Raw genomic sequence first — 15,237 nt, forward strand, 5'->3', positions numbered from 1 at the left:
TAAACTGTATTGATAACTAAAAGAAACCAGCAGGGGTCCCCGAAAAATACATCTTGAAACACATTACTGATGCCCACAGTTCTCACTGACCTGAAAAATTTCCATTATTCTGTAAAGAGAAATACTTTGAAACAGCAAGGAGTTTTTCTTCCAAATGTAACTCCCCAGTGCATAGAGACACTTTAGAAGATATTGTATGCTTGAGAGTTGCTGTTTGGGGTTTTTTTTCCACTTTGTTTAGTTGGTTGGATCAAACCTCTTACCTCCATCTATGAACTTTTCTTTCCTCTGTCATCAAATTATCACAGCTGTAACAGCCACAACTGGTTTGTTTTTCCTCTGTCATTATTGGAGTGCAAGAAGATCCTTAAGGTCACTGAACTTTGCCTTTCTTTCATGGTTATTCACTTGCCACCCAGCCTGTAAGCCAATGGAAGGAAGGATTTTGTTCAGCTTGCTTAGATTAGGGATATGCTGTTGGAACAGCAGATCTTAAAATATTATGCAGCAAGGCTGAAATCAGTAAGCTGCTTCCTCCATGGAGCTCACCTCAGACAAGCCAATGAAATTGTGGCATAAATAAAGAGTTCTGCAGATGGTGAGGGAATTGTCCAGGCAACTAACAAGAGAGGAGAAATGCAGCCAGGGTTTCATCTTAGCTCTGGGCAGTCCTTGTAGACTGCAGAATCATAGTGTCCACATTATGCTGTGGAAAACACTGAACTATGTGAGGCTTTATACTGCACAGCCTCAGTTCTAACATGTCAATATTAATAATATTTTGAGTCAAGAGTGAAACTTACCTGACACAGACCAACCCTCTTTGTTTACTAGGGAATATTTTTTACAACTAATTCTCATACAGAATTCTCCAGTGCTAGGTCTCCTACCTCACAGATGTGAGCTGACAAAGCTACAAATGAGGCCTCTAATTAAAAAGGGAAAAATAAAATTGAAAAAAAGGTGAAAAAAAAACCCATAAAGTGGAATTCCTCATATTTTTTGAAAAACAAGCACAAGAAAATGTTCTTCAACACTGAAGTACTAGTAAAGGGCATCTCTGCTGCACTCCAACTGAAATTCAGCTTTGCCTTCTTACCTATTTGTTTCATCTATGTGGTGGTGAGAGAAAGTTCAGTTCTCCCTGCCCCCACAAAGAAACCTCAGCTAACTCAGTTGGAGAAGCAGAAATGGATAAGAACTATATTTACAAGCAGGATGAAATGCAGAGAATATATACACAATATACAGTATTTACACTATATACAGAAATATACAGCAAAGAATGTAATACAGAAAAAAACTTTCCCTCCTCCAGCCAGGAGGGTCCCCTGCCCCATACCACTTCCTCCCCCTACAAGAGGACACAGTCTCAGGCTGTGCCAGGGGAAGTTCAGGCTGGAGGTCAGGAGGAAGTTTTACACAGACAGAGTGATTGCCCATTGGAATGGACTGCCCGGGGAGGTGGTGGAATCGCCATCACTGAAGGTGTTCAGGAGGAGACTTGATAGGGTGCTTGGTTGCATGGGTTAGTTGATTAGGTGGTGTTGGATGATAGGTTGGACATGATGATTTTGAAGGTCTCTTCCAACCTGGTCTGGTCTGGTCTGGTCTATTCTATTCTATTCTATTTGTTAGTTCAGTTAATTCAAGGTCAACTCCATCATGCACAGCTGTTCCTCAGAGAGAGACTGAAACAGGCTGAAAAAGATAGATTGAGACTGAGGTTCAAACTGAACTAAAACTTAAAGTTGCATTCTACCTATCTACCAATGAAATTCATTTAGAGTATCTTTGTTTTCAAATTTTACACCAAAACCTTCAGCCAAAGTGTTCCAGCAACTGTCTCTTTCTTAAAAGAACAGCCTAAAATGGTCACAATCTGTTTACTACCTTTATTGGTAGAGAGTAGTTTGTTACCTGCAGAATAAAATAATTTTTCTAGTTTCTTTTATGGAACAGTAATAACACAGATCCCCTGGCTTAGTTATGCACAGTGCTTAAGCAATTCCTTCACAGAACTAAGCACCATTACTCATCATCTGTTATATGCTCAGCTTCTCTAGGAGTCTCAGGTTTCTGATTTCCCTTTAGCAATCTGGTTGTTTAGTGCTAATCTATCCATTTCCATAAACAAACAGATCTGAATCACTTGACAAGGCCATTTGTATTTCAGCACATGGAATGCACTTTGGTAAATCTAGAAATGATTACATGGAAAGTAGTACAATAAAAATGCAATGGTAAAACACTTGTGATAGAAATTGTCTACCTAGTTCAAATTAGATATTTAATTATGGATTAGAATAAGCTAAATTCCCATCTCCTCTGAAAAACAATGAAGAGACAGGCATCTCTAGAAGGGAATTCATCTCTGGAGATAGCTATTTAAAGCACTAAGCTTAGAATGATTTATCTCATGAAGATGACTATAGTTTAGCTATGAAAGGAACATACCATTCCTGGCCCAGACACAGATGTTTCACTCTAGATAGCCGAAGGTAGGTGAATCCCAGCATACATAGAAGAAACATGCACTCATTGTTGCAGAAGGCAGATGTGCAATCCCAGAAAAATAAAACAAATACCAAGGTTATAGTAAACTTATATCACTCTGATCATATTATTCCTCATACAAGGTTAACTGCTAAAGAATTTCATAAAGCATGTTTTAAAAATAGAAAGCCTTGAAAAAATAACATGGGATCTAGACTTCCTAACACACAGGTCTGTGTGAATTTGCAGCTCATCAAGCACATGCAGTATTGGCTCTTTGCATGCTGTGAATGTATGGAACCCATAAAATTGTTCACAGTTGTTCTGTGAATGTAGAGAGGAAAAATCACAAAATCACAGAATCAAACACAGAAATTCTCTTTATCTGATCGTAGGTAATGACAGTAATGACATAGTTCAGTGTGACTACTCCTGACTCTGACATGCAACAACATGTACATGTAATGCAGCCATGTCCATGAAACAAATCCTTTTATCCCTCTTATGACTTTAGACCCTATTTCAGATTGTGACTTCGCTTCCCTTTGGGACTGGATTTATGTCTTAAGCAGATCAATTCTTTTGAGGATATAACTTGTCATAACATCATTCAGTCTGGAATTCTACCTTAGCATGAGATAATCAATCATTCTTTTTTTCCACAGAATGCTGACATTCCATTATTGAGCTAAATAAACGTAGTTCAGATACCTATTTTTCATAGGCTTAATGTTAGGATCCATGCTGCCAGCCTAAAATGTCCATGCAAATAGCTCTACTGACATGATTGGAATTCGTTGTGAGAGTAAGAATTTACTGAAATGTGATCAAACCCCCATGGATGCCCTGTGAAAGCAATCATTTGTTGTGCTCGTACAAACCTTTCTGCCGCCTTACGCAATCATCCATTTCTGAGCCAGGCCGTATGTCCTCTAATCAGGAAAACCTGACACTTGCTTCCACAAAACTCAACCAGCAATATCTATCTACCGTGATCAGGAGCTGATTTTTCACTGCAAATACAGTCAAGCATTTAAAGAGTTCGCCCAAAGAGGCTGCGTGCTCTCTTTAGAGATCTACAAGAATAGATTGGATAAAGAACTGAGCAGCATGGTTTGACTCTATAATCGACTCTGCTTTCAGCAAGAAGATGAATGATATCCTCAGGTTCCTTTCATCATGAGTTATCTTATGATCTCACAAGCACTGAGACACAGCTCAAAAATCAAAAAATGCCTAAGAAGTATCCTGATACATGTGAACATAGGATGGTATATGAATGTAAGTGTGAGTGTGAATGAATGAGAGCAATTTTGCTTAAAAATAAAACCACCTTCTCCTTTAAAGTCTGGCACTGAGATTCACTATATTGATGTTTTTCCTAAAAGAGCAGAGTGTCTCTCCAGGCACATAACAGCAATGTGCCAGCAGGCACTGAAAGTACAGACCACTACGCTTGGAACTGCCAAGTGAAGTTAGAACAGCCAGTAAGACTTCCATGGCACCAGATTAACCTTGTTTAAGCACTTCTATTCTTGGTATACCAAGGATGGTTCACACTGCACATTGATAGTGTACACACTACACTTTGTAGTGAATGTGACTCTAGATAGGGAAAAAGAAATAAATATGTTTGCTTATTCTTTATAATCATTGTCCTCAGACACTTATCAGAATTCTCTTGTGTTTGGTCACTTAAATTGTATTTTCTTTTCTTGTTTTTAATATGAAATTCCCTGTAGGTGAAAGAATAAATTTCCTGGTATTAAACTCCATCAGTCCAGGTAATTAGCCCATCCAAGAAATTTTGTTCCATATTTTCTTTTTCTGCAATGGCTACTTTGCCTCTCTGGGTGTTAGCATCAGGAAATTTTATCTTTCTGCTGCACATCTCCTCCTCTGGGTCATTGCTTTACAAATTGAACGGAATTGCTTTAGTACTCATCCGTTGTCATTCGCTCCCTCTGCTCATTTATTTAAAACATTTTCTCTCTCTTAGAATTCCAGACCTGTAAGTCATCACTGTAATGTATTCACCAACAAAAAGCCTTCTTGCACCCACAGTTTGAAAGCAGGAAATAAGGTTTCATTTGCCATCTGCAATGGGAATTGCTTAGCTAACAGCCTGTGTACGACTTTGAAAATGCAGTTGTAAATTAACACATGGATATATTATGTCTATGGCTTTCATCAGCCTCTTGTCACCTCTTTTTCAAAAAAAAGAAAAATCAAATACTGGCTATAAACTGGAAAAGGCTGGACACCTGCCTGAAAGTGGGAAGCAGTGAATGAACTCCTTTTTTCACTTTGTTTGCACGCTTGGCATTTGCTTTACCTGTTAAATTGTCTTTATCTCAATGCACACGTTTTCACACTTTTCCTCTTCCCATTATTTCCCCCATCCCACTGAAGGCAGGGAATAAACACCTGTGTGCTGCTTTTGTTGCCATGTGGGGTAAAGTCATGACAGCACCCTAGATACTGCCACTCTACATATGTGCTGTTGAAAATAATGTGTTTTTTTATTTATTCAATTGCATTTTTCATCGGATGAGCTCATTTTGAATTCAGCTACATAGGTTATGGAATAGATTTGGCAGGAGATTAATGCAGCAACCATCGTAAGGTTTACTTAAGAAGATATCATCTCTACAAGGTTAACAAAAAAAACATGAAGTAGACTCCAGGCATTGATTTCCTTGTTAATTTGCCCCATCATGCACTGAGTCTATCAATAAAGCAAGAAGCTCAAAGGGGATAAACGTCACTTTGAACCGTTACCATGCAGAGTGTGTTAATTGACTGCAATTGCAGCTATTGCTTCTCTTTAACATGACACACATTATAAATCTATTCATTTAATGAAATTTATTCCATTTTTTAAAGAAAATAGGGTGGTAGTACAACTGAACTGCTACAATTTCTATAGTATATCACACAGATTCCTACAGCATATTACATCTTGTGGTGACCAAAAGCTTTCTTATTTGCATGTTATCAAAACAGGAGGAAAAAATGTGCTTGAGAGCTTTGACTTGGGCTGACCACACCAGGAGATTCTGCACACTAATTTGCATTCATTGATAGCTAACACCTTCTTGTTCTTCCAGCATGAACGTTACTTTTTGTTGTAACTGAGCTTTTAGTACAATCCGAATAGAATAGAATAGAATAGAATAGAATAGAATAGAATAGAATAGAATAGAATAGAATAGAATAGACCAGACCAAGTTGGAAGAGACCTTGGAGATCATGGAGTCCAACCTATCATCCAACACTACATAATCAACTAAATCATGGCACCAAGCACCCCATCCAGTCTCTTCCTAAACACCTCCAGTGATGGTGACTCCACCACCTCCCTGGACAGCCCATTCCAATGGGCAATCACTTTTTCGATGAAGAACTTCTTCCTAACATCCAGTCTAAACTTCCCCTGGTGCATCTTGAGACTGTGTCCTCTTGTTCTGGTGCTAGTTGCCTGGGAGAAGAGACCAACCCCCACCTGCCTACAACTTCCCTTCATGTAGTTGTAGAGAGCAGTAAGGTGTCCCCTGAGCCTCCTCTTCTCCAGGCTAAGCAACCCCAGCTCCCTCAGCCTCTCCTCATGGAGCTTGTGCTCCAAACCCCTCACCAGCTTTGTTGCCCTTCTCTGGACATGATCCAGCAACTCAACATCTTTCCTAAACTGAGAGGCCCAGAACTGGACACAGTCCTCAAAGTGTGGCCTAACCAGTGCTGAGTGCAGGGGCAGAATGACCTCTCTGCTCCTGCTGGCCACACTGTTTCTGATACAGGCCATCACATCTAAAATCAGAATTTTTAAGGGGAGAACAAGATATCCATTTTGACCTGTCTGAAAACTGATAAATAGCATCCTTTAAAGTGTTAAGACAAGCTGTAATACCAGTTAAACGTATTACATAAGCCAAAGCCAAACCAAAAATAAACCTCCTAAAATAGTGCACATGAGTTTTCTACATTCTTCCTTTCTTCCTGTTGTAGTCTGTTCTTTTTTTCCCTTTTTATTTTCTTTCCCCCTCCTCCCCACCCCTGCATCTTATTCTGAGTATAGTCTGTTCTGTAGGGCTGGGCATGAGTCCCCACTTTTTCTCCAACTTCAGCCTCAAGGAATAACACTTCCTGGTAAACTCCAGGCAATTCTGCTTCCAGGAGAGACTTTCTCAATATTTTTTATGTGAAGATCATCTAGACTTTTATTTGATTTTAAAGTAAATAAAGCTACATGGGTTATTTACTTTGGAAAAATATTTTACAGATTATGGAAAGAGGAAGACAAGAAATACATAAAATGCTTGGTACCCTCATGAACTCAATTCTTTGGTTTTCCAGAGCCATAATCTAGCTAGGCATAAACCTATTCAAAAACAAATAAAGGCTACATCTGCACTGTCAAGTAACTTTGCACTCAAATTTAACCTTGAACACTGGTTTGCTTTTTGATTTAAGCTGTGTGAATTGAATAGTGCAGCAGACGTGGGGGTTTTCTTCTCGTCTCTCACACTTTCTTACAACAACTTCCCAACAAACTTGATCTCCTGAAAGGCCACCACACACTTTGATGTCAGAAAATAGGCCAAGCAAAATTCACCTTCAGTTTCCTGTTAAAAATACACCACTCTGGTGAGTCGTGTTACACTTTGATTTGGGAAAAAAAAGGGGACAAAAAAACCAAGAAAAAAAAGCCACACCTTAGAAGTTATATTTTTAAGTCTTAGAGTTTACACTTAGGACCCAGAGGAGATACACAACTAAATGTTATACAGTGTGTCAGGGAAGGAATACCCTTGTGTATGCGGATATGAGAATCAATCTCTACTAGGCTGGCTTCCAGAGCTTGTTGTTCAAGGTAGAGGTACTCCACAGTGGAGACCTCTCAACAATGAAGCAGAAGCCCACTGAGCAACCTTCCCATCAGAGTGGTATGCTCACCCAACAGTTAAAAGTGGGGGGTGTATATTAGGGTTGTGGTTTTTTTCTCTCATTTATTTAATAATCAATTCTACTAACTACCTTGTAGATACTTTCCTACTGTCTTAGAAATCACTGTCAGTGTGGAAAACCTCAGGTTCACTTTATCTTGTCAGAAATAAGAGGCAAAACAGCATAAGAGCTGTTGGCAGACCAGGGCACAAAACAATGGGCTTCATCTCATAACCTGACCTTATGAAAGCCTGTGTTTTTTTCTCCCCAGATGAGACACACTGAGTCTCAGGCTGGGGAAAAGCATGCAGCACAGCATGGCAAATTTGACCTGTATGGGCTTAGATTTGGATGCTAAGAGACAAGATTTGTGGAGTTCTCACCCTCACCTCACTCAGTGCGTAAGTCTAATTACAGACAACAGATTTTGAAGTGTTTAAGAAACATAGCATTAAATCTAAGCCAGAAGCATTTTTGTGATATTTAGTTTTGACATCACGCATAAAGGGATCACAGATTGACCTTGTTTTCTGTGGAATGTTACTTACTCCCACGGGAGAATATTTGTTGCATTAGGGCTGTTCTGCAGCCACCTGTGAGTTACTGATTAGACAGGATGCATAAGAAGCAAAAGGTATCTTTGGGAAAATACAGGAACAATAAAATGTCACTGAAACACTATTGTGTATTCCCTTTAGAAGCATTCATTTAAGGCAATAACACTTCTTCAGGAGTGAGCAATGCATTTCTAATTGCTTGTATTATCTCATTACCAGTGTTTCACAACAGGTACTAGATAGATTGTAACTGAAAAATCTCTGAAGACTCCGGAGAGAAGCAAAAACACACAAGAAAAAAAAATATAATTTCAGTGATTACATTCCAAGCCTTTAATAAAAGTAGTTAAGGCCTGATTTAAAAGCCTCCCTTCTAATGATAATAGCCCATTTGTCAGATGTTATTACACAGTGATGATATTCATTCAGCAGTAAAATGGTTGGCATTTAACACTGAATGGTTTGGGTTATTTTAGAATATTTTTTTCAGATGTGTATATCGTGGAAAGCAGTGGAGAGATTACTTGAAGACTGGCCATCTAATCCCCAAAGACATCAAGATTTAAAATACTTTTTCAGGCTGTAGACTTACTTATCTTTAAAAGGAAATCTATTGCTCATTAACAAATATGACTGTTAAGACTATTAAGAAATATGACTAAGTGCTAACTAAATCAGGCTACCTAGGGCTGCATCAACTTTGATCATGGATATCTCCAGGGATGGAACCTCAACCACATCCCTAAGCAACATGTTCCAGTGTTTTCCAACTCTTGTTGTAAAGAACTTCCTCCTTATGTCTAACCTAAATCTACCCTGCTCCCATTTACAACCCTTGACCCTCATCCTTTTGCTACAAGCCCTTCTAAACAGCCTTCCCGTAGGTGTCCTTCAGATATTGAAATACATCTATGAGGTCTACTGGAGCCTTCTCTTCTGCAGGCTGAACAGCCCTCTGTTTGACTCTCTCAAGTATATCTCTGTCCCTCTTGACCTAGGGAACCCAGATCTGGACATAATATTCCAGGTGGGGCCTCATCAGGGTGGAGTAGAAGGGGAGGAGAACCTCCCTTGATCTTCTGGACACATTCTTCCTAACACACCCCAAGATACCATTGGCCTTCTTGGCCACAAGGGCACATTGCTGTCCCATGGATAATTTGATGCCCACCAGGACTCCCAGGTCCTTCTCCATGGGGCTGCTCTCTAGCAGATCACCTCCTAACCAGTACTGGTATAGTTTATTATTCCTTCCACCTGCACGTATCCTTGTTGAACCTCATTAGGTTCCTCTTTGCCCAGCTCTCCATTGTGTCTCACTGAGTGGCCTCATAGCTTTCGGGTGTATCTGCCAAGCCTCCTAGCTAGCTATTCTCAGTAAACTTGCTGAGCAGACACTCTGTCCCTTAATCAATGTCGTTGATGAAGATGTTGAATAGGACTAGACCCAACACTAATCCCTGGGAGACTCCACTAGTTACACCTCTCCAGCTGGACTTGGCACCATTGACCACCACTCTTTGGACTCTATTTTGTAACCAGTTCCTAATCCATCTCACTGTCTGCTCTTCTATCCCACACCTCCTGAGCTTGCTCACAAAGATGTTATGGGAAGCAGTGTCAAGACACTTACTAAGTTCAAGGTAGACTACATCCACTGCTCTCCCTGCATTTACCTATTCAGTTACAACATCAAAGAATGCTCTCAGATTTGTCAAGCATGACATTGCATTTGAATTGAATTTAACAAAGTTCCAGATTGTGTTGGAAAGCTTTAAAAAGGTGATAGACACTGCACTGAGATAAGACCATCATACATTCTTTAGGTAGCAAAATTTTAATGTTTGAGAATTAAAGTTATACCACAGTTTACAGCTGTTACTGAACTTCTCACGTTTGAGACTTGAATGATAATAACATCCATTCAAGGTTCTGAAACAGCAGCCTGAGATGCAGACAGTATTTCTCAACTTCCTTTCATTCTTTCAGAACTTTTAATTACTTTTCTCTGAACAGAGAAGCTACCAGAGAGACTCAGATACTTTGTAATTATAGACACTCTCATTTTTTTTCTCCAGACAATCTCAGACCATTTGAAAATTCACAAATTTATTCCCGTGGATGTTACTAAGAAGTTTTTCACCATGAGGGTGGTGAGATGCTGGAACATGTTGCTCAGGGAGGTGGTGGAAGCCTCCTTTCTGGAGGTTTCTAAGGCCAGGTTGGATGTGGCTCTGAGCAACCTGATCTTGTGTGAAGTGTCCCTACACATGGCGGGAGGGGCTGAAACTAGATGATCCTTGAGGTCACTTCCAACCCTAACAATTCTATGATTCTATTATACTGCATATTACACTTTGCCTCAATCACTGAGTGAGAATAACACTCATTACATTTCTCAGCTATCCCAGACCGATGCCAAAATACTCAGAGGGCTCTCTTTTTAAACTAAAAACTTAATGTAATTTTCTCAAATGCTTTTGAATTACATTGCTCTAGGGACAGATTTATTCACTCAATTGCTTTAACTGTTACACATACGGGGGGTGGTGGGGGAGGAAAATTACAACACTAGGAGTTCATCTGAAAAGACTGAAGATGCATTTCCTGCCATAAGTTATTTGATCTCTTCACATGAAAAACTTATATTTAGCAGCGCTCATGACTGAATAGGTATTCATGTTAAGCAGCACACCGCACAAACTGACAAATATACTGCTTCATCAGTTTGAAAAATACTTTCTTGTACTGGGAAAAATATAGTTTCCAAGTTATTTTGGGTCCGTCAGCTTTCTTATCAAGTGTGTATGTATTGTGGCCCCTTCAATATAGAGAAACAATATGATCTCAGAAGACAATGGATTTTGGTCCCTACTCTCCTGGCCTGAATTCTAAGTAATAATCTAAAAATACATCATTGATTCTTTGCAAACTGTCTCCAGTCTAAAATTGTTAGCCAGTATCAGCAAGACTACGCTTTAGAAAGAATATTAGTCTCCATGAAGTTTTAGGTATCCATGAATTTAGGCTACCTGAGTCCTTTAAATGCAACAGAATCACATATTTAATTCCTCTGATACCTACAACTATCTTGGTTGCCTTCAGAACTATTCATCATTAATCAATAATTTCAGTAGTATCTGTTTCAAAAAGATCAAATATACAAGAGTATATTACTTATGTTATCTTCTATTAACTCTTATTGGTTGTATCTGAATACTTTGTAAGCACAGTAAGATTTATCCTGGCAGTACACACAACTTCTCCCAGGCAACCAGCACCAGAACAAGGGGACACAGTCTCAAGCCGCACCAGGGGAGGTTTAGACTCGAGGTGAGGAGGAAGTTCTTCACCAAGCGAGTCGTTCGTCATTGGAACGGGTTGCCCAGGGAGGTGGTTGAGTCATCGACCCTGGAGGCGTTCAAGAGGAGATTGGACGTGGCACTTGGTGCCATGGTCTAGGCATGGGGTCTGTGTTGATAGGTTGGACTTGATGATCCTCGAGGTCCTTTCCAACCTAAGTGATACTGTGATACTGTGATACTGTGATACTTTCATCCCAACAAGTCCCCAAGCATTAGGTCCCTGCTGCAACCTAACCTCTATTTCCCATGACCTTGCTCAAGTGATAACCACCAGTGGTGGTCATAATGGATGCATCTGGTCATATGGATTAGAGGGAAAATAACACAACAGCCAAGGGCTAATTTGAGCAGCGCACACACCCAAGCACAGTGCTGGTCAATGCCTGACTCAAACCAACTGTGGACAAAAATCATCCAAATAAACATTTGGAATAGACATATGTAAATAGGACTCCTATCTAAAAGTGTTCAGAGACCTCCCTACTTCATACCCATAGATAATAATGAGAAACTGAACCTCAGTTCAGCTGATGTATTCTTACATGTAATGGTCTTCCTACTCCTTTTCAGCCCCTAGACTCAGGGAACCATAGTTGCACATACACTGTAGGATTCCCCACAGTGTAAATTTACATCCTGGCTCTATCTTTTCACATATTCTTGTTTCTATTGCAAGAAAACCCTAGCATGGGTAGACTGAATGTTTCAACACTCTCCATCTGGAGAGTCAATTCCATCTGACCTGGAATAACAAGCATACTATGGAATATAAATGCCACAAAGTCTAATTTCAGCCACTGGTACAAAGTGAAGTGCCAATTATACATGAAGACATAGGGTGCTACCTAATCTACATTCTGACTGCTATAATTGTAGTATTACGCTGTGAGAGGGTTACCTCCTGAACGAAACAGTTGGATGAAGATTCAGCTGTGACCAGAGCTAAACCAAATCAACTCAGCAGTATTTCTACCATCTATATTCAGGTTGTCAGTATCTTTGCTGTTACCTGACAAAGCGCTCTGACCTGTCTTGATGGAAAGTTTACTGGGTTCATTTCTTTACCACTTCTTAGCCAGAGAGTGCCAATGTCATTTAGGAAACAGTGATACATTCAGTCCTTCAGTATTCTCAACTGAGAAAGAGTACTTCAGCCCATCAGACTTGCCCTGCAGTAACCAGTGAGTTCTCACAGAATTAATAATAAATTTCAGTGCCTTTAAATGCTTTGTGTAAACAGGCTTTGTGTAAATTTCAGAGTGGAAAGAAATGTAGGAAAAGTTATAGAGGAAAAGTTATAATAGGAGTCAATAAAGTCATGAGTGGCACAAGGAGGTAAGCAGGGATTGACACATATCTACCAGGTTGAAATACTGTACTACACAGTATCACACAGTATCACAGTATCACTTAGGTTGGAAAGGACCTCGAGGATCATCGAGTCCAACCTATCAACACAGACCCCATGACTAGACCATGGCACCAAGTGCCACATCCAATCTCCTCTTGAACGCCTCCAGGGTCGATGACTCAACCACCTCCCTGGGCAACCCGTTCCAATGACGAACGACTCGCTTGGTGAAGAACTTCCTCCTCACCTCAAGTCTAAACCTCCCCTGGCGCAGCTTGAGACTGTGTCCCCTTGTTCTGGTGCTGGTTGCCTGGGAGAAGAGGCCAACCCCTTCCTGGCTACAACCACCTTTCAGGTAGTTGTAGAGGGCAAGGAGGTCACCCCTGAGCCTCCTCTTCTCCAGGCTAAACAATCCCAGCTGCCTCAGCCTCTCCTCATAGGGCTTGTGTGCAAGGCCTCTCATCAGCCTTGTTGCCCTTCTCTGGACACACATCTCTTCCTTTCAAGGATGGGCAGGAATAAACACAGGATTAACATTATTCACATTGCTTAACCAGAAATGAGAGACACTTGAATGTGAGTGTACTATAAGAATGTATACATCGCAGAGCACAATTTCATACACACGCACACATACACACACACACACAAAAAAGAGATGAAGTACAGATAGAATAAATGGCCTCCAAAGGTTATAATGGAAGTTTCTGTAAGAACAAGAAATAAAACTTAGACCTTCCAGTTCAATGGTTTTGTCATAAGATCATCACAAAAGGAAAGTCATCTCTGGTGAGTGCTGCATACTCTATTCCCCGCTGTACCATATTCTCAGGACAGTAGCTATCAACTTACAAAGCAACTTAAGACCCCTTTATAGCAGCAATAAGCTAACCTTTCATAGACATAACGCTGAATCAAGATCTCAGTTGCAGGTCTGCCTGTATTTAATAGCTCCACAGAGCAAATTTACGAATGTTGCTGTCCTGAGACCCACTTTGTTTGTATTATTTTATTACAGAGTTCTCCCTGAGATTTAAAGCATTCCGTACCACTGAGAAAAACTGATGCTATGCTTTTAGTGCTCATGCATAAGTTTAGCCTCTCAGATGAAGCTTTTCCAGTGTAAAGTTCCAAATGTCAGAAGTATAAGTGCAATCTAGGCATTAAAGGCAAAATTTGAAATAGTGAGTCCTCACTCTGTCCTTAATCATTAGTTTTGCAAGTAGGAAGAATTTGTCTCCACCTCTCAAAAGTGTTCCGAGGACAAATACTATTCATAAAGTAGATGGAGATGTGTGAAAGAAAGTCAGTCACTATATAGGTTGGAAATGTTATTAGAATATCTACTTTTTGTTGAAACTTGGGCTTGTCTATACAAAGAGACTATTTTGTGTTGAGCTGTTGTACTCTAGTCAGAATGGAATTCTGACTATCATTTCCATGATTAGATGACTCAGCATAAATGTAGTTTCACATCACAGGAAGAACCCACAATTCAAAAGTTGGTTGACTACATTGACAATTTCACCAGTGTTATTCAAAGTTTATTATGAAAGGATTCAGGATGTCAGCTGGTGTCAGTATCAGTATCAGATACTGACACTGACACCATCTTTATTTAAGAGAATGCTAATTTCTAGGCACAATAGATGTTAGTGCTGTTGAAATTTCCTTGTAATTTTGGATAATCTATTATTTTCTTTGCTTACTTTACTCACAAAGTCTCTAATTAAACCCTTGCTAGTCACTGATTATGACTAATTTACTATGACTTCAGCTCTGTGTACCACTAATCACCTAACCTCCCTCAATAACCAATAAGGAATAACATCCCAGACTGAAATAGATAGCCAAGTGGGACGGTCTGCCATCTGCAGCACTAATTCTAGTTAAGCATTATAAATTTCCACTTGCATTACAGAAACAAAACCTTTATCTCTTGCCTAAACTGACATTGTTGACCTTTAAAGGTCCTTTCTAATCCAAAACAACATGTAGTTCTATGATTCTATCATCAAATAACTGTGTAGAGTCCCTCCAAGTGACAGATGGCAAAGGCACTGACTCAGAAATACACCAAGTTCTTCCTCTGACAACTAGATTTATTTTGACAATATTAAACATTCATTTTATTTAACTGGCTATGATGTTTCCTTGCATAGTGTCTTTAAATTACATGTGATAGTTCATGAACAATTTCATAAATATTTGTAAGAAAGATTGTAAGTAGTTTTATGTCAACAAATGGCTTTCATGTTTAAGACTTGGAATGATTTTCATGATTGGGATTCTGCAATGAAAGGATATAATGTCTTTAGAAAGAACAGGCCAGGAACCTGAGGTTACTGGTGGACAGTAATTTTAAAGCAAACCAGCAATGTGCCTTTGCAGCTACATTAGGCAGAGCATTGCCTGCTGATGAAGAAAGGTGTTTCCTCCCCTTTATTCAACACTGGTGAGACCACACCAGAAGTGCTACCTCCTCCTGTGGGCTCCCTATTGCAATAGTATCAAAGTATAGTAT

Source organism: Melanerpes formicivorus, unplaced genomic scaffold (assembly GCF_026170545.1).
Source record: "Melanerpes formicivorus ecotype bairdi unplaced genomic scaffold, bMelFor1.0.p_v2 SCAF_44, whole genome shotgun sequence".
NCBI lineage: Eukaryota > Metazoa > Chordata > Aves > Piciformes > Picidae > Melanerpes > Melanerpes formicivorus.